Source organism: Saccopteryx leptura, chromosome 5, assembly GCF_036850995.1.
Source record: "Saccopteryx leptura isolate mSacLep1 chromosome 5, mSacLep1_pri_phased_curated, whole genome shotgun sequence".
NCBI classification, from domain to species: domain Eukaryota; kingdom Metazoa; phylum Chordata; class Mammalia; order Chiroptera; family Emballonuridae; genus Saccopteryx; species Saccopteryx leptura.
This window is the reverse complement of record NC_089507.1, coordinates 74,986,019-75,004,499: the sequence shown is the minus strand read 5'-3', so window position 1 is coordinate 75,004,499 and position 18,481 is coordinate 74,986,019. Positions and strand designations below refer to the sequence as shown.

The 18,481-nt window shown below is 36.6% G+C and overlaps 1 protein-coding gene and 1 non-coding gene across 3 annotated transcripts in view; one reads left to right on the top strand and one right to left on the bottom strand.

Annotated features, from left to right (window-relative positions):
* Positions 1-18,481, bottom strand: part of GRID2 (glutamate ionotropic receptor delta type subunit 2) — a 1,621,553-nt gene that overhangs the window by 1,055,438 nt on the left and 547,634 nt on the right. The gene's annotated exons all lie outside the window — the stretch shown is intronic.
* LOC136407259 (U6 spliceosomal RNA) lies at positions 4,335-4,441 on the top strand. Its single transcript, XR_010751816.1, has one exon. It is a non-coding gene; the product is annotated as a U6 spliceosomal RNA (small nuclear RNA).

Below are 18,481 nucleotides of genomic sequence, written 5' to 3'. Positions count from 1 at the left end.
GTTTAATCTTAATTTGTATCTCTAATAAAAATAAGGGTAATTTTAGGAAGTAAATTTATATTTTAGTAAAATCTATTAAAAGACAGTTATGAATATCAGAAACTAGAGAGGATCCTGAAATTTTCTTGAATGCTTTGGCTACAACCCCCTGAACTATTGTTTTGCTTCTTTCCTATTCTTTGACTTGAAATTATAAATTGTTTTTTGTTTGTTTGTTTGTTTTTTTACAGGGACAGAGAGTCAGAGAGAGGGATAGATAGGGACAGACAGACAGGAACAGAGAAAGATGAGAAGCATCAATCATCAGTTTCTCGTTGTGACACCTTAGTTGTTCATTGATTGCTTTCTCATATGTGCCTTCAGCAGACCAAGCAACCTCTTGCTCAAGCCAGCGACCTTGGGTCCAAGCTGGTGCGCTTTGCTCAAACCAGATGAGCCCACGCTCAAGCTGGCGACCTTGGAGTCTTGAACCTAGGTCCTCCGCATCCCAGTCTGACGCTCTATTCACTGCACCACCGCCTGGTCAAACTTATTAACATTGTTTCATATTTCTGTCATTCTAGCTTTTACCCCAATAATACTAAAATGTGTAACCCAGTTACCTCTACCAGGTTACAAAGCCTACTTGCATTCAGGGAATAGCACCTCCTTCTATGCCCAGGCTTCATCATCGCTCTGACAAGGAGCAAGAATCTCTTTGAAGGAAAATATCACTCCCTTTCAGCAAGAAGCATCTACAGAAGAGACCCTGCACTCCTTTCTCTGAAAGAATTAAGAGCCAGGATCCTTGAGGGGGAATGTAGTAGACAGTTAGACAAATGAGCAGAACGAGGACCTTGGGCCAGGCTCAGAAGGCCACCAGTGAAGGGAGCTCATATACCTAGCAATGGGCAAAACAAGGAAAACAAAAACATCGCCTCCAGAGAAACCCTTCCTCCACCAGCATATTGCTGGGCATGCAGGTTAAAGATCTCAGCAGAGAAATAAACCAGGGGGTCAGAAAGTAGCACTTAACCATTAACCCCTAGGGACAACATCTAGGCCTCAGTGGCATTTCAGCTCCAGGCCCAGAAAAGCAGCAAAATAATTACTTCCATATAAAACTAATCTTGTAGATAGAAGACTGTTAAAAACTAACAGTGGGAAATGATAGGGTATCAATATACTATACAATCAATTATACACACACACACACACACACCATATGTACATATGTGCACCATATGTAATCTATTTCATAGATTTTCTTTAGCACCCCCACCAGGGAATGCAGGATAACTACCGAAGCCAGATGTTTTCATACCCCTGAAGAGAACTACTGAAGCCAGATGTTCTCATACCCCTGAGGAGAACTACTGAAGTGGGATGTTCTCATACCCCTGAGGAGAAGTACTGAAGCCAGATGTTCTCATACCCCTGAGGAGAAGTACTGAAGTGGGATGTTCCCATTATCCTGAAGAGAACTACTGAAGTGGGATGTTCCCATATCCTGAGGAGAACTACTGAAGTGGGATGTTCTCATACCCCTGAGGAGAAGTACTGAAGCCAGATGTTCTCATACCCCTGAGGAGAAGTACTGAAGTGGGATGTTCCCATTATCCTGAAGAGAACTACTGAAGTGGGATGTTCCCATATCCCTGAGGAGAACTACTGAAGTGGGATGTTCCCATTATCCTGATGAGATCTACTGAAGTGGGATGTTCCCATACCCCTGAGGAGAACTACTGAAGTGGGATATTCCCATTATCCTGATGAGATCTACTGAAGTGAGATGTTCCCATACCCCTGAGGAGAACTACTGAAGTGGGATGTTCCCATTATCCTGAGCAAATGACTGACTTCCAAGAAGTAATAAAGAGCACAAGTAGATTGGAATGCCATAGAAAAGAAATTACTATTCTGGGAACTGGTCATCCTGCGTGATGAGTCTTACAATGCTGGGAACCAGCTATCTTACTTTATGACTAACTGCATGCCCCCATTGTACTAATCCCACCTGAAAAAGTATATATCAGACCTCACAACTGAGATGATAAGGCAGGCCATGGGCTAGAATATGCTGCCTGTCTTCTCAAGGTACTGGCAATCTTGATTAAAGACACCTGTTTTCTCTCAGACTCAGTCTCTATTTTTTTTATTTAAATTTTAATAATTTTATTTTTTTAATGGGGTGACATCAATAAATCATGATACATATATTCAAAGATAACATGTCCAGGTTATCTTGTCGTTCAATTATGTTGCATAACCATCACCCAAAGTCAGATTGTCCTCTGTCACCTTCTATCTAGTTTTCTTTGTGCCCCTCCCCCTCCCCCTTTCCCTCTCTCTCTCCCCCCACCCCCCATAACCACCACACTCTTATCAATGTCTCTTAGTCTCACTTTTATATCCCACCTACGTATGGAATAATGCAGTTCCTGTTTTTTTCTGATTTACTTATTTCATTTCATATAATGTTATCAAGATCCCACCATTTTGCTATAAATGATCTGATGTCATCATTTCTTATGGCTGAATAGTATTCCATGTGTATATGTGCCACATCTTCTTTATCCAGTCATCTATTGATGGGCTTTTTGGTTGTTTCCATGTCCTGGCCACTGTGAACAATGCTGCAATGAACATGGGGCTGCATGTGTCTTTACGTATCAATGTTTCTGAGAAAAATAGACACTCAGACCAATGGAACAGAATAGAAAACCCAGAAATAAAACCACATATGTATAGTCAAATAATTTTTGATAAAGGGACCAACAACACACAATGGAGAAAAGAAAGCCTCTTCAATAAATGGTGCTGGGAAAACTGGAAAGCCACATGCAAAAGAATGAAACTGGACTATAGTTTGTCCCCCTGTACTAAAATTAACTCAAAATGGATCAAAGATCTAAACATAAGACCTGAAACAATTAAGTACATAGAAGAAGACATAGGTACTAAACTCATGGACCTGGGTTTTAATGAGCATTTTATGAATTTGACTCCAAAGGCAAGAGAAGTGAAGGCAAAAATTAATGAATGGGACTACATCAGACTAAGAAGTTTTTTCTCAGCAAGAGAAACTGATAACAAAATAAACAGACAGGCAACTAAATGGGAAATGATATTTTCAAACAACAGCTCAGTCTCTATTAATTGGCTATTGCGGTGACAGGTGACCCAAACCCCAGACTGGCTGTAGTCTGATAACACATCTAGTAAATGATACCTATGAAAATATTTATAAATATCACATCATAATTCATCTTACACATGGTTGTGATATTCAATTTTCATATCACCCAATTAAAAGCTATTATATATTGTATAATACAAAGTTACACATGTGTGTATCTAACAGAAAAATAAATATTTCCCTTTGTATCTCCACAGAGATTACTTTCTAATACTGCTGTGTGAATAACATAAGTATAATACTGAAGGAGGTAAAATGCCACAGCTTCCTGAAGTTTGTGTTTGTTTTCAATAACATAATAGAACATTTTGTATCTAGATGGGTTTAGACTCATAATTGCTGATATCCATTTTCCTTTTAAGTAGTCTTTCTTTTTTTGTGTGTGGAAGAGACAGAGACAGAGAGAGGGACAGATAAGAAGGAAGAGAGATAAGAAGCATCAAGTCTTCATTACGGCACCTTAGTTGTTCATTGGTATTTTCTCATTTGTGCCTTGACCTGGGGGCTATAGCAGATCGAGAAACCCCTTGTTCAAGCCAGTGACCTTGGGCTCAACTGGTGAGCCTTGTTCAAACCAGATGAGCCCGCACTCAAGCTGGCGACCTCAGGGTTTCAAACCTGGGTCCTCCTTGTCCCAGTCTGATACTCTATTTGCTGCACCACTGTCTGGTCAGGCTTAAGTAGTCTTTCAACTGAATGGTTGAATACTGTGCAGCATTTAAATACCTTCCTTAAGAGCAAAGCACATAGTTGAGCAATATACATAAGCCATTCCCCATAAACACTTTAAATAAAAATGCCTATAAGTTTATGGGTCTAAAACATAACTCATACATTGTTTAACCACAATAACTAGATTATACTTAGTTTATACTAGAGGGTTTATTTGAGTACAATTACATGAACAACTAAATCCCAGTTCAAATCCAACTACATCTTAAATATAGAATACAGCACATAAAAGGCACAGTAATAATATATTAGTGTATGTAGAGTCCTTAAATTACCTTCATATTTAAAAAGTGTTGAAATATTCTTTGGCACTATAGGAACCCCCCACCAAATAAATTTAAATTTCTTCTTAAAATCTTCTATGCTTAGTTTTTCTTCCACAAAGCTTTGGGTAATGAATTTAAAATGTTTAAGATATTTTACTGTGCTTGCTTCGGCAGCACATATACTAAAATTGGAATGATACAGAGAAGATTAGCATGGCCCCTGCGCAAGGATGACATGCAAATTCGTGAAACGTACCATATTTTTTCAAACATTCAAAGAAGACTTGGTTCCTAGTCTACTAAAAGTCTTCCAAAAAAGTGAAGAAGAAACAATACTTCCAAACCCATTTTATGAGGCCAACATAATCCTCATACCGAAATCTGGCAAGGATGACACAAAGAAAGAAAATTACAGACCAATATCTCTAATGAATACAGATGCTAAAATACTAAACAAAACACTAGCTAATCAAAAACAACAACATATTTAAAAAATAATACATCATGATCAAGTGGGATTCATCCCAGAATCTCAAGGATAGTTCAACATACATAAAACAGTTAACATAATACACCATATCAACAAAACAAAGAACAAGTACCACATGATCTTATCAATAGATGCAAAAAAGGCATTCAATAAAGTACAACACAATTTTATGTTTAAGACTCTCAACAAAATGGGTGTAGAAGGAACATATCGCCACATGATAAAGGCTATATATGATAAACCGTCAGCTAACATCATATTAATTGGCATAAAACTGAGGACTTTTCCCCTAAAATCAGGAACAAGACAGGGTTGTCCACTCTCTCCACTCTTATTCAACTTGGTGCTGGAAATTCTAGCTAGAGCAATCAGACAAGATAAAGAAATAAAAGGCATCCATATTGGAAAAGAAGAAGTAAAGGTTTCACTTTTTACAGATATGATCCTATACATCGAAAACCCCAAAGACTCCACAAAAAGATTACTAGAAACAATAAACTAATACTGTAAGGTTGCAGGATTCAAAATTAATATACAAAAGTCTATAGCATTTCTATATGCCAACAATGAAACATTAGAAACCAAACTCAAAAAAAATAATCCCCTTCATGATTGCAACAATAACAAAAAAATACCTAGGAATAAACATAACAAAGAATTAAAGGACCTATATAACTAAAACTACAAACATTATTAAGGGAAATTGAAAAAGATACAATGAGATGGAAAAATATTCCTTGTTCTTGAATAGGAAGAATAAATATAATCAAAATGGCCATATTACCCAAAGCAATATACAAATTTAATGTAATTCCCATCAAAATTCCAATGACATTTTTTAAAGAAATGGAACAAAAAATCATCAGATTTATATGGAACTATAAAAAACCCTGAATAGTCAAAGCAATCCTAAAGAAAAAAAAATGAAGCTGGGGGCATTACAATACCTGACTTCAAACTATATTACAGAGCCACGACAATCAAAACAGCATGGTATTGGCAGAAAAATAGACACTCAGATCAATGGAACAGAATGGAAAGTCCAGAAATAAAACCACATATATATGGTCAAATAAGTTTCAATAAAGGGGCCAACAACACACAATGGAGAAAAAAAAGCCTCTTCAACAAATGATGCTGGGAAAACTGGAAAGCTACATGCAAAAGAATGAAACTCGACTACAGTTTGTCCCCTTGTACTAAAATTCATTCAAAATGGATCAAAGACCTAAATATAATACCTGAAACAATAAAGTACATAGAAGAAGACATAGGTACTAAACTCACGGACCTTGGTTTTAAAGAGCATTTTATGAATTTGACTCCAAAGGCAAGAGAAGTGAAGGCAAAGATAAATGAATGGGACTATATCAGACTAAGAAGTTTTTGCTCAGCAAGAGAAACTGACAACAAAATAAACAGACAGCCAACTAAGTGGGAAATGATATTTTCAAACAACAGCTCAGATAAGGGCCTAATATCCAAAATATACAGAGAACTCATAAAACTCAACAACAAACAAACAAAGAACCCAATAAAAAAATGGGAAGAGGACATGAAGAGACACTTCTCGCAGGAAGAAATACAAATGGCCAACAGATATATGAAAAGATGCTCATCTTCATTAGTTATTAGAGAAATGCAAATCAAAACTACAATGAGATACCACCTCACACCTGTTAGATTAGCTATTATCAACAAGACAGGTAATAGCAAGTGCTGGAGAGGCTGTGGAGAAAAAGGAACCCTCATTCACTGTTGGTGGGAATGTAAAGTAATACAACCATTATGGCAGAAAGTATGGTGGTTCCTCAAAAAACTGAAAGTAGAACTACCTTATGACCCAGCAATCCCTCTACTAGGTGTATACCCCAAAAACTCAGAAACATTGATACGCAAAGACACATGCAGCCCCATGTTCATTGCAGCATTATTCACAGTGGCCAAGAAATGGAAACAACCAAAAAGTCCTTCAATAGATGACTGGATAAAGAAGATGTGGCACATATACACTATGGAATACTACTCAGCCATAAGAAATGATGACATCAGATCATTTACAAAAAAATGGTGGATCTTGATAACATTATACGGAGTGAAATAAGTAAATCAGAAAAAAACAAGAACTGCATGATTCCATACATAGGTGGGACATAAAAACGAGACTAAGAGACATGGACAAGAGTGTGGTGGTTATGGGGGGCGGGGGGAGGGAAGGAGGGAGAGAGAGAGAGGGAGGCGGAGGGGCACAAAGAAAACTAGATAGAAGATGATGGAGAACAATCTGACTTTGGGTGATGGGTATGTAACATAATTGAATGACAAGATAACCCAACATGTTTTCTTTGAACATATGTACCCTGATCATTGATGTCACCCCATTAAAATTAATAAAAATTTATAAAAAAAATATTTTACTCAAAGGGGTATATCAATAGAGATTCAAACAGAATAGTTTTTACTAACTTTTTAAAGGCAATTTGTCTTTCATTGTAAAATTTCCACCACCAACCCTCATTTGAAGATCTTCTTTTGAAGATTTTTGCTTCACTATTCCTAAGAATCCTCTTCTTTTTTAAAAAAAGTTGACCAGTTTTTTGTTTTTGTTTTTTTTTAATTCATTTTAGAGAGGAGAGAGAGAGAAGGGCGGGAGGAGTAGGAAGCATTAACTCCTATATGTGCCTTGACCAGGCAAGCTCAGGATTTCCAATCAGCAACCTTAGCATTCCAGGTAAATGCTTTATCCACTGCACCACCACAAGTCAGGCAGATTTCTCTTCTATTCAACTACATGTTACATTGCTATCTCATATTTCTTGTCTATATTTTACTCCTTTCTGCATTATAGTAAAAATTCAACTAAGTATTTAAATACCTTTATATGGCCCAGTTTAAATTAATCCTCTCTCCTTTTTATATATCCTTAATCATTTTCATTAATCTATAGAATTATTTTTCTCTTCTGATCACAAACATGCTCTAATATGTCTTATATCAAAACCCTTTTCTTTGATATCATGACTCCTTAAACTTCCTTAAAATAGAAATAGACCTAAAAATCCTTTGTAAACTGTAAAGCACTATGAAAATTTTTGTTCCCTTTGTTGTTTTTGCTGATTCATTCAAATATGTACTGAGCAGCTGCTAGTCCAGTAGTTCTCAATTTATGGTCTAAGGACCCCTACTGTTCCTTATACACATTCAGGGCCTCACAAAAAGTTAAACTATTTATATAATAATACCAATTTTTTATTTGCTCCTTTCATTTTCATTTTCTCATGAATGTATAGTGGTTTTCCAAAGACTGCATGATCATTACTTCAAATGGCTAATGGGATTATGGTTGTTTATTTCTCAATTTTAAAATTTTCTAAGCTTTCCATCACCAGGCAGTGATGCAGTGGACAGAGCACGATTTGGGACACTGAGGACCCAGGTTAGAAAACCTCAAGGTTGCCGGTTTGAGCGTGGGCTCATCCAGTTTGAATGCAGGCTCATCAGCTTGAACGTGGAGTGGCCAGATTGAATGTGGGATCATAGACATGACCCCATGGTCGCTGGCTTGAGCCCAAAGACCACTGACTTAAAGCCCAAGCTTGCTGGTTTGAGCCCAAGGTTGCTGGCTTAACCAGGGGGTCCTGGTTCAGCTAGAGCCCTCCAGTCAAAGCACAGATGAGAAAGCAATCAATGAACAACTAAGGTGCTGAAATGAAGAACTGATGCTTCTTACCTCTTCCTTTCCTGTCAGTCCCTGTCTGTCACTCTCTCCCTTTCTGTTTCTTTCTTGCTAAAAATAAATAAATAAATAAATATTCTAAGCTTTAATTTGTAATATGGTAAACATCAATTGTTAAACTCCACATAAATCAAAGGCTGGCAAATGTTTTCAGTAAAGGACAAAATAGTAAACAGTTTGGGTTTAGCAGGCCATATGGCACCTGCCACATTCCTCAACTCTGCTGCTACAGCGAGAAAACAGCCAGAGACAGAAACAAAAATAAACGAGTGGCTCTGTTCTATTACTATTTACAAAAACAAGAGAGGGCTGGATTTGGCCAGCAGGCCATTTGCCAAACTCTTTGGTCTTTGGGTTCTCAATATTCTTTAATAGTGTAAAGGGGTTCTGAGAGTAAGATCTTAGAAAAACACTGTGGAAGACAGGCTCCTAATTTGAATTACATCTTGTGATGCTACTATCAAGTAATTTTGCAGAGTAAAAGCCAGACACAATATATTTGGACCCCTGTTCCACTGGCAATAGTGAAAGACGATACGTAGTGGGAAAGTGAACTACTCTATTCCATCTAGGAATAAGGTCTTAATATTCCCAAGAAACATATCATGAAGAAATAGTATCTGTAGTTTCCAGTATGCAGTCAAGATGGGGAAAGCCATTTTGTACTACAGAGTTCTCTTTTCTTCTTTGTTACATATAAATCAAGGCACAAGGTAATGTTTATAAAACTTTTGGAATGTATGTGATTTACAGTAAAATAGGGCACTCATAATCAAATCTGATTTGTTTTAGCGAAATTATTATTTTAATTGTTAATTTAAAAAAAACATGAATTTGGGGTAAAGGATTAATTTTTTCATTAATTAAAATTATTTTTAAAGGAATTAATTTGCTAATCCAGTGTAAATTCTATTATGGTCTTCAAATGTATGACTTATCTCAGAGTCAGAGATTCTAAAGGCAGAATACATTTTCAAGTAAATTTTAAAGTATTTGAACACATTAACATGGCCTGAGTAGTTTCTGGATAGCAAAAGCAGGGGTCCCTGTAGTCACATTCAAAATCCTAACATTTCTAAGAGGGTTATAGATTCTAACTAAACTGAATCTGAATCATTTTTTAGCTATATAGAATTCTGCCCTGATATAGAAACACAGACTTTTTTATGAGTATAAACCAACCCTGGTTGAATAATAAATATTTTGCATATTTCCACCTTATTAACTCTTATTAGATTTTGATAGTAGCATTATCTTTTAGAATAGTAAGCTTTAAAATGCATAGTTACCTTCATGCTCCTTATATTTATTTATACTTGATGGATTTTATTTGAATTTGCAGCCATCAAGAACACTTATATTAATGTTTATTGTTTACCTTGTTATTTAATTAAATTTAATTTTTCAGAGAGAGAGAAAGAGAGACAAACAGGGAAAGAGAGACAGGTAGGGAGAGAGATGAGAAACATCAATTTTTCGTTAGTTGTTCATTAATTGCTTTCTCATATGTGCCTTGACCAGGGGTCTCCAGCTGAGCCAGTGACCCCTTACTCAAGCCAGCAACCATGGGGTCAATCTATGATTCCAGGTTTAAGCCAGCTGGGATCCCACGCTCAAGTTGGTGAGCCCGCGCTCAAGCCAACATGCTTGGGGTTTCAATTTTAGGTCCTAAGTGTCCCAGGTCGATGCTCTATCCACTGAGCCATGGCCTGGTCAGGCTATTTCATTTTATTTTTTAAGTGAATATATTGGGGTAATACTAGTTAACATAATTATACAGGTTTTAGGTACCTAATTCTATAACAGCTTTCAATATATTGTATTGTGTGTTTAGCCCCTCAAGTCAAATTTTCATTCAGCACCATTTTCTCCCTCTACCTGCTCAGCCACTCCCTGACCTCCATGACAGTCAGCACACTATTGTCCATGTCCATGAGTTTTTTCTTTCTTTAAAAAAATTATTTTGTCCTTTTTAGCCGAATCCCTCCCTACCCCATGCTTGCCCATCCCCCAACAGCTGTAGGCCTGCTCTCTATGTATTACGTTGTCTCTATTTTGCATGTTATTTCTTTTTTTTTTTTTTTTTTTTTTTTTTTTTTTTTTTATAAATTTTTATTAATGTTAATGGGATGACATTAATAATTCAGGGTACATATATTCAAAGAAAAACATGTCTAAGTTATCTTGTCATTAAATTATGTTGCATACCCCTCGCCCAGAGTCAGATTGTCCTCCGTCACCCTCTATCTAGTTTTCTCTGTGCCCCTCCCCCTCCCCCTAAATCTCTCCCTCCCTCCCTCCTGCGTCCTCCCTCCCCCCACCCCTGGTAACCACCACACTCTTGTCCATGTCTCTTAGTCTCGTTTTTATGTTCCACCAATGTATGGAATCATGTAGTTCTTGTTTTTTTCTGATTTACTTATTTCTTTTAGTTTATAGATTACACATATGAGTGAAACCATATTATGCATGTCTTTCTCTGATTGGCTTATTTCATCTAGCATCAGTTTTTAGTTTATCCCATGATGCTCAAAACTTAAACATATTATTACACAATTTTTTATTTTGAAAAGCAATATTTTCAAATATTTATATTTTATAACTGAGTAGTGTGCCCTTAGTGGCTATGATGTGTCAGTTATAAAAATAATAATCATTTTGGTAATATAATGAAATAAAACCACCATGACTTAATAATCTTTCAATTAATCAAAAAAATTCAACTTCCACAAATCCATCTCTCAGAAATATGTGCACATTTCCAAGATTTATGCTTAAGAATATTCATTGCAACATTATTTGTAATAATACAAATTAGCCAAAAAATTAATTCTTATTAAAGAATGATTAATAAAAAACAGCAGCCATGCTACTAAAAATTATATAGGCATTTCAATGAATGAGGTTGACTAACAAGTTAATATGGAGAGCTCTGAAAGACAAATTGTGTAAGAGTATGTACACTAAATACCATTTCTTTTTTTCTTTTGTACAATGTATCTGTATGCAAACATCTATGTATGTAAGTTGTATGAAATGAACTGGAAGGGAATTGCTACAGCATTTCAGTCAATTAGTCTCAAATTTTAGTGAGCTTCAGAATCATTTGGGGTGGCAGAGGAGGAAATATTTCCACATTAAAACTTATTTCTATGTCTGATGGTAGCCTTGTCAATAGGGTCTCATACAGTGCTAATGCAGGAGGCAATGAGTAAAACCAATGTAAAGTCATGTATGAGAAACATAACTAAGCATTACCTGCAGTTTCCTAAGAAAGTACTTTCTCTATACTAAATTCATAAGGAACTCCAAGTCTATTTCTCTAGGCATCTTCAGCTGTCCCTGTTTATAATGCCTCCTACAGGCCTATTCACTTCATGCTATTTTTTTTTCTTTTTTTTTTTTTTTTAGCAATCTTTTTTTATTTTCCCAATATCTTGATATTCTTATGTAGCCTCTAAACATTATTAGTCTATTCTTAGAAAGGTTAGGTTATTTCCCATCTTCCTACTTTGCTTTCATACTTTATAAAATTCTCTTTACTCTCAAACTGATCTTTACTTACTGAATTTCACCATTTTTGAGCTATCTCTTTTTAAAGTATTTCCATGATTTTTCTTAACCACTGTTCTTTCTCCTGACTTATCATTGAGCGTCATTTTTATAATAGTATATTAAAATCATGTGATTCCTTGACTTAACCATTAAAGCATTATCAAAAAGTGGTGGTGTCTTGATGTCTGTGTTGAATTATGGAGTTTCTGATATTCTGTTGATTCTTTTTTTTTTTTTTTTTTTTGTATTTTTCTAAAGCCGGAAACGGGGAGAGACAGACAGACTCCCGCATGCGCCCGACCGAGATCCACCCGTCACGCCCACCAGGGGCGACGCTCTGCCCACCAGGGGGCGATGCTCTGCCCCTCCAGGGCATCGCTCTGCCGCGACCAGAGCCACTCTAGTGCCTGGGGCAGAGGCCAAGGAGCCATCCCCAGCGCCCGGGCCATCTTTGCTCCAATGGAGCCTTGGCTGCGGGAGGGGAAGAGAGAGACAGAGAGGAAGGAGGGGGGGTGGAGAAGCAGATGGGCGCTTCTCCTGTGTGCCCTGGCCAGGAATCGAACCCTGGACTTCTGCACACCAGGCCAACGCTCTACCGCTGAGCCAACCGACCAGGGCATTCTGTTGATTCGTAACCCATGCTAACAGATCTAGAACTTCTCATTATATACAGTGTATCCGTAAAGTCATGGTGCACTTTTGACCGGTCACAGGAAAGCAACAAAAGACAATAGAAAGGTAAAATCTGCACCAAATAAAAGGAAAACCTTCCCAGTTTCTGTCGGATAATGTGGCAGCATGTGCGCATGCGCAGATGATGATGTAACACCGTGTATACATCAGAGCAGCCCACAGCCATGCCAGTCCAGATGTGGACGGTACAGAGGAAAGTTCAGTGTGTTCTGTGGCTTGCTAAATTCGAATCCCTGACCAAAGTGCAACGTGAATATCGGTGCATTTATAATGAAGCGCCACCACATAGGAATAACATTACTCGTGGGATAAGCAGTTGAAGGAAACTGGCAGTTTGGTGGAGAAACCCCATTCTGGTAGGCCATCAGTCAGTGACGAGTCTGTAGAGGCTATACGGCAGGGGTCCCCAAACTTTTTACACAGGGGGCCAGTTCATTGTCCCTCAGACTGTTGGAGGGCCAGACTATAAAAAAAATATGAACAAATCCCTGTGCACATTGCACATATCTTATTTTAAAGTAAAAAAACAAAACGGGAACAAATACAATATTTAAAATAAAGAACAAGTAAATTTAAATCAACAAACTGACCAGTATTTCAATGGGAACTATGCTCCTCTCACTGACCACCAATGAAAGAGGTGCCCCTTCTGGAAGTGTGGTGGGGGCCGGATAAATGGCCTCAGGGGGCCACATGCAGCCCGCGGGCCGTAGTTTGGGGACCCCTGCTCTACGGGATAGCTACCTAAGGAGCCCTAAAAAATCTGTGTGTGAGCCCACATCGAACTGCACTGAATAGGTATGAAAGTGGGAGAGTTTTCCTTTTATTTGGTGCAGATTTCACATTTCTATCGTCTTTTGTTGCTTTCCTGTGACCAGACAAAAGTGCACCATGACTTTACGAACGCACACTGTATTTTCAATGCAAAGTAACAGGGTTGTTATAGTTGATACATTCCCAAGTGTTAAGTTTTATTATATCTCATTTCCAGAACATTCTGCAAAGGTCTTTCATTCTTTGTTACCCTTTCTCCTCCACACCGATCACTAAGGACCCACAAACCTATGTAGGCATTTCAGGTCTAATAAGATAAAATGAAGTATCCATAAAGGACACAGATTAGCATCAGTACTTCCTAAACTATCTCTTACCAAGTATTTCTCTAAAGATCATTTTATATTTGTAATAATATATTTGGTTATTGGAAATCATTTGCTTAACATTCCTCTCCTCTGATGCAGACTTCTCCTTGAAGGCATAAACTGGGCCTGTTTTATTCATCCCCAATTATATCATGGTTGGTTCATAAAAGATGCCTTTATTAAATGCCTTCATTAAATAACTATAATTAGCCACTCCCTCATTCTTCCATCTCATAAAAGTACTAATCTTAATGTCAGAATGTGGAGATTACCTATAACCAATAACCTACTTTTTATTATGCCAAACGATGTCAATATTTAAGGTTTAAGTGAATACAAAGCCAATTTTTTGAAAATTTAAAATCATTATGATGTGAAAAAATTTGGTTTAACTATGTTTTTGCCTGAGATATTAAATAAAATTGCTGCCACAAAACAAAACTAATCATTTGAAGCTAAACCATAGACAAAACTCTAAAACTTTATATAAATTCTTATATTCCTGAAAGAACTATTGATAATATTCACTGAGATGGCAACAGCACTGTACACAGTACTAACATTTGTTCCTGATATAGCAATATTAATAGAAGTTATAAGAGATGTCCTTTAGGTTGACACTAACAAGGCAAACATATTTCCTAAACCAACTTTAACAAGTTATTACTCTACTATAACTGACATTTAAAAATCAATGTTGCAAAAAAATTGATTTTTGGCCTTGATTACTTCGATATGAATCTATCTGAGTTCAACAAATTTCTGTAAATACATTCTTTTAAAAGCAGCTGGTTTTTTATTCGGTGATGGTTGTTCCAGCAAAAGTTACAGTGTGCCGGGCTTTGCTCAACAGTGCTCATCATCCACCAGAAACTAACTGGAGAATGATTCCAGGAAGCAAAGTATCTTGAAAAAGTATGTTATCACAGTGCAAACAGGCTAAATGACAAGCTGGTTCCTAAAACTGTTCCTTTTTTACATTCAAGATTTTCAAAACAGACCATCCCTATCAGTATGCTGTACTTAGTGATCTGTGTGGAGGAGAAAGGGTAACAAGGAATGAAAGACCTTTGCAGAATGTTCTGGAATATTCTTCTCTCAATTTATTTATTATTTTATATTAGTATAAATAACGTTTTCAACATATTCGTAAAAACACTTGCGTTGTTTTACAATTTTGTACTTCCCTTTGATGCTTGACTTAACAAAGAATCATTGAATTCTTAAATCTGCTTTTCTGCTCAATCTGTTGAGAAATATATTAATTAAAATATATGAAGAAAGCCCAACCTTACATGGGAATAAAACAGAAGAAGAAAGGAGTATTTCATTTATTCTTTTAAACTGAATTTATTGGGATGACACTGGTTAACAAAATTATACAGGTTTCAGGTGCAAAATTCTACCATACATATTCTATACACTGTACTGTGTTCACCCTCTCTTACCCATGTCTCTGTTCATCACCATTTTCCATGGTCTACCCTCCTCAATCTCCCTTCTTCCCTCCCCTGAAAATCACCACACTGTTGTTCATGTCCAATAGTATTTTAATAATCTTTTCAGATAACTGTGAATATTCTTTGAGACCACACTGAAAGTCAAGTGGCAGTTTCTTAATAGTTACAGTATGGAATAAGAAATACATAAATTAACCTTTCCTGATGAACTCATACAATTCCCAGACCAATTTGTAAAAACATTTGGATATAGGTGGAACATCACTGGATCCATTAAAATATTTACCGAGCTATAAAATCAGACTGTCTGAGTCTACTTTTAATGTATATGAAGAATAAAGTTGCAAAACTTCATATTTTAAACCAACTGATTTGAAGGTCAATAGTACTTTTTGTACAATAACTCAAATATATTGGTTATTTAATACAAAGATGTAAGTTGTCTCATTCAAAGAGGAAGCTACAAAAATGTAATGCAGGTAATGTGGTGAATTTGGCTCCTATAATATTCATGCATGCTTTCAATAAATATTTAATAAGAGTTTACTATGCCCTAAGCATTATTACAGATTCTAGAGATAAATTAATGAATAAACCAGATGAAAATAACTCCTATCTTGGAACTTACATTCAGGACTAGCAGACTGAAAATAAGTAAAAATTAAAACATGTTTTACAGCAGAACCAAGGAAGAGTATAGAACAGGATGGAGGATAGAAAATAAATATGTGAGAAAAAAAAAGAAAATATATATGTGTTAAGGATGTTTGGATGGAGTAGCATTACATGGGGTGGCCAGGGAACACTTCCACGAGAAAATTAGATGCATATAAAAATCTGAAGAATGTGACAGAGCAACTCATAAAGATATATGGGAATGGAATTTTTGAAGCAGAGGGAAGTATGTGCAAAAACCCTACGTTGGATGCATACTTGGCATGTCTGAACGCAATGAACAAAGAGAAATCATAGGCAACATTCAGAGAGGGTTGGAGGGAAGGAGGAGATGGGGCAAGATGGAACTACTTACAAGTCTTCATAAGAACTCTGGCATTTATTCTGAATGAAACTGAGAACTACTGGAGAGTTGTTAGCAGAAGAGTGACATACCACTTATCTTTTAACAGGCACACTTGGCTGTCACTGAGAACACAAATGCAGAGGTACCAAGTTGAAACATTCAGGATATTTTCAGCTATAAGTGACAGAATATGAAGCTAAAGGTGGTTTAAGCTCTATGGACATTTATTATTTTACCTAACAGGAGTCCTGGAAGATGAACTGGATAGCTCCAAAGTCTTAATAATTTGTGCTAAATATTTTAAGTAAGCAGAAAATGTATGACAAAAATATCCTCACTTCTTACCCACACCTGGATTAAAGTTATGGCTTTACCATTTATTATCTTTGTGGCCTTTAAATAGTTGCTTAAATGCTTTAATCTTCAGTTTTATCATTCACAAAATGACATAATTATTGCCTTATTGGCAGCTTTAGAGAAAATAAACATGAAATTCATATTAACCTCTATTGTTAAGACTTGAATTGAATGAGACAAACTACTTTAATCTCTTTCTTTAAAGCACATCCTCTTGTTTGATTATACATTGGCCTTGAGTCTACTTGAAGATGTAGACTGGTCTCTAGAACAGTTAAGAAACTAATTCCTGACTAGCTGCATTCCCCTGGACTCTTTTCTGTTATATTTTAGTAAGTCCAGTGCTTTTCAAAATATTTTTTGGGAGATGTTACTCTTGAGATGGTATGAAAAAAAAAGGAATTAAAAAAAATTTTTTTGGTCAAGTATTGGTTATGACTTGTACTAAAGAGTTTAACATTGTACATCAAATTATTATTATTATTATTATTATTTTTTGTGTGTGTATTTTTCCGAAGCTGGAAACTGGGAGAGACAGTCAGACAGACTCCCGCATGCGCCCCACGGGATCCACCTGGCACGCCCATCAGGGGGCGACGCTCTGCCCACCGGGGTGTCGCTCTGTCGCCACCAGAGCCACTTCAGCGCCTGGGGCAGAGGCCAAGGAGCCATCCCCAGCTCCCGGGCCATCTTTTGCTCCAATGGAGCCTCGTTGCAGGAGAGGAAGAGAGAGACAGAGAGGAAGGAGAGGGGGAGGGGTGGAGAAGCAGATGGGCGCTTCTCCTGTGTGCCCTGGCCGGGAATCGAACCCGGGACTTCTGTACGCCAGGCCGACGCTCTACCACTGAGCCAACCGGCCAGGGCCTACACATCAAATTATTAAGTCTTTTAGAATTCCTACCACATAGAACCCATTTAATGAACCTGTCTAAATTTTTGTCTCATAATATGTTTATCTAAAATTGATCATGAATTTCTTATTTGGAATAACACGTGGAAATTGTCTTACTCATACTTTTGAAAAATTCTGCCTTAATTCTAATTACTACCTCGAATGTGTAATGTGTGGATGCAAATCGTTATTAACTAAATGTTATATGATAACCCAACAATTAATAAAAGTTATTTCTGAAGAATAAATAAAAAACTAAATATAAATAACTAGGAGAGGACAAACAATAGTGTCTACTCTCCTTCCTTTCAGCTTCCATGGGATCTTTCTTTCTTTTCATGACCCTTCTTGAAAAATAGCTCCTCTTTGCTAGTTAAGATTATGCTTTCTACTGTAATAAGTCAAGAACATTAATTATAATTCAGTCAATTCATGATTATGCTACAAGATTTATCCCAATCTATTTATTTGCATTTATTACTTTGACCTGACTTTGCAGTGAATTTCAGTGTTATGCTGATGTCATGAAGTTTTCATGTTATTACATTTTATTTTTTGCCATTAGATTTATTATGCCTATTAGCTAACTTTTATATAGGAATATAATTCATAAATTTATTTATATTCATAATGTTATATGGAAAATTTTCTATTATACTAATTGTCATTGCCTATGATATAAATAAACTTCATAGTATTACTTTTGATAGTTTTTTAAAAAACATTTTATTTATTGATTTCACAGAGAGTGGGAAGTTGGGGGGCACAAAGCAACAATTCATAGTTGTTTCACTTTAGTTGTTCATTGATTGCTTGTTGTATGTGCCTTGACTGGGCAAGCCCAGGGCTCTGAACCAGTGACACCAGTGACCTCAGCATTCCAGGCTGATGATCCATTCACTGTGCCACCACAGGCCAGATAAATACATTCTCCATGAAACTTTACACGAACATTGTTC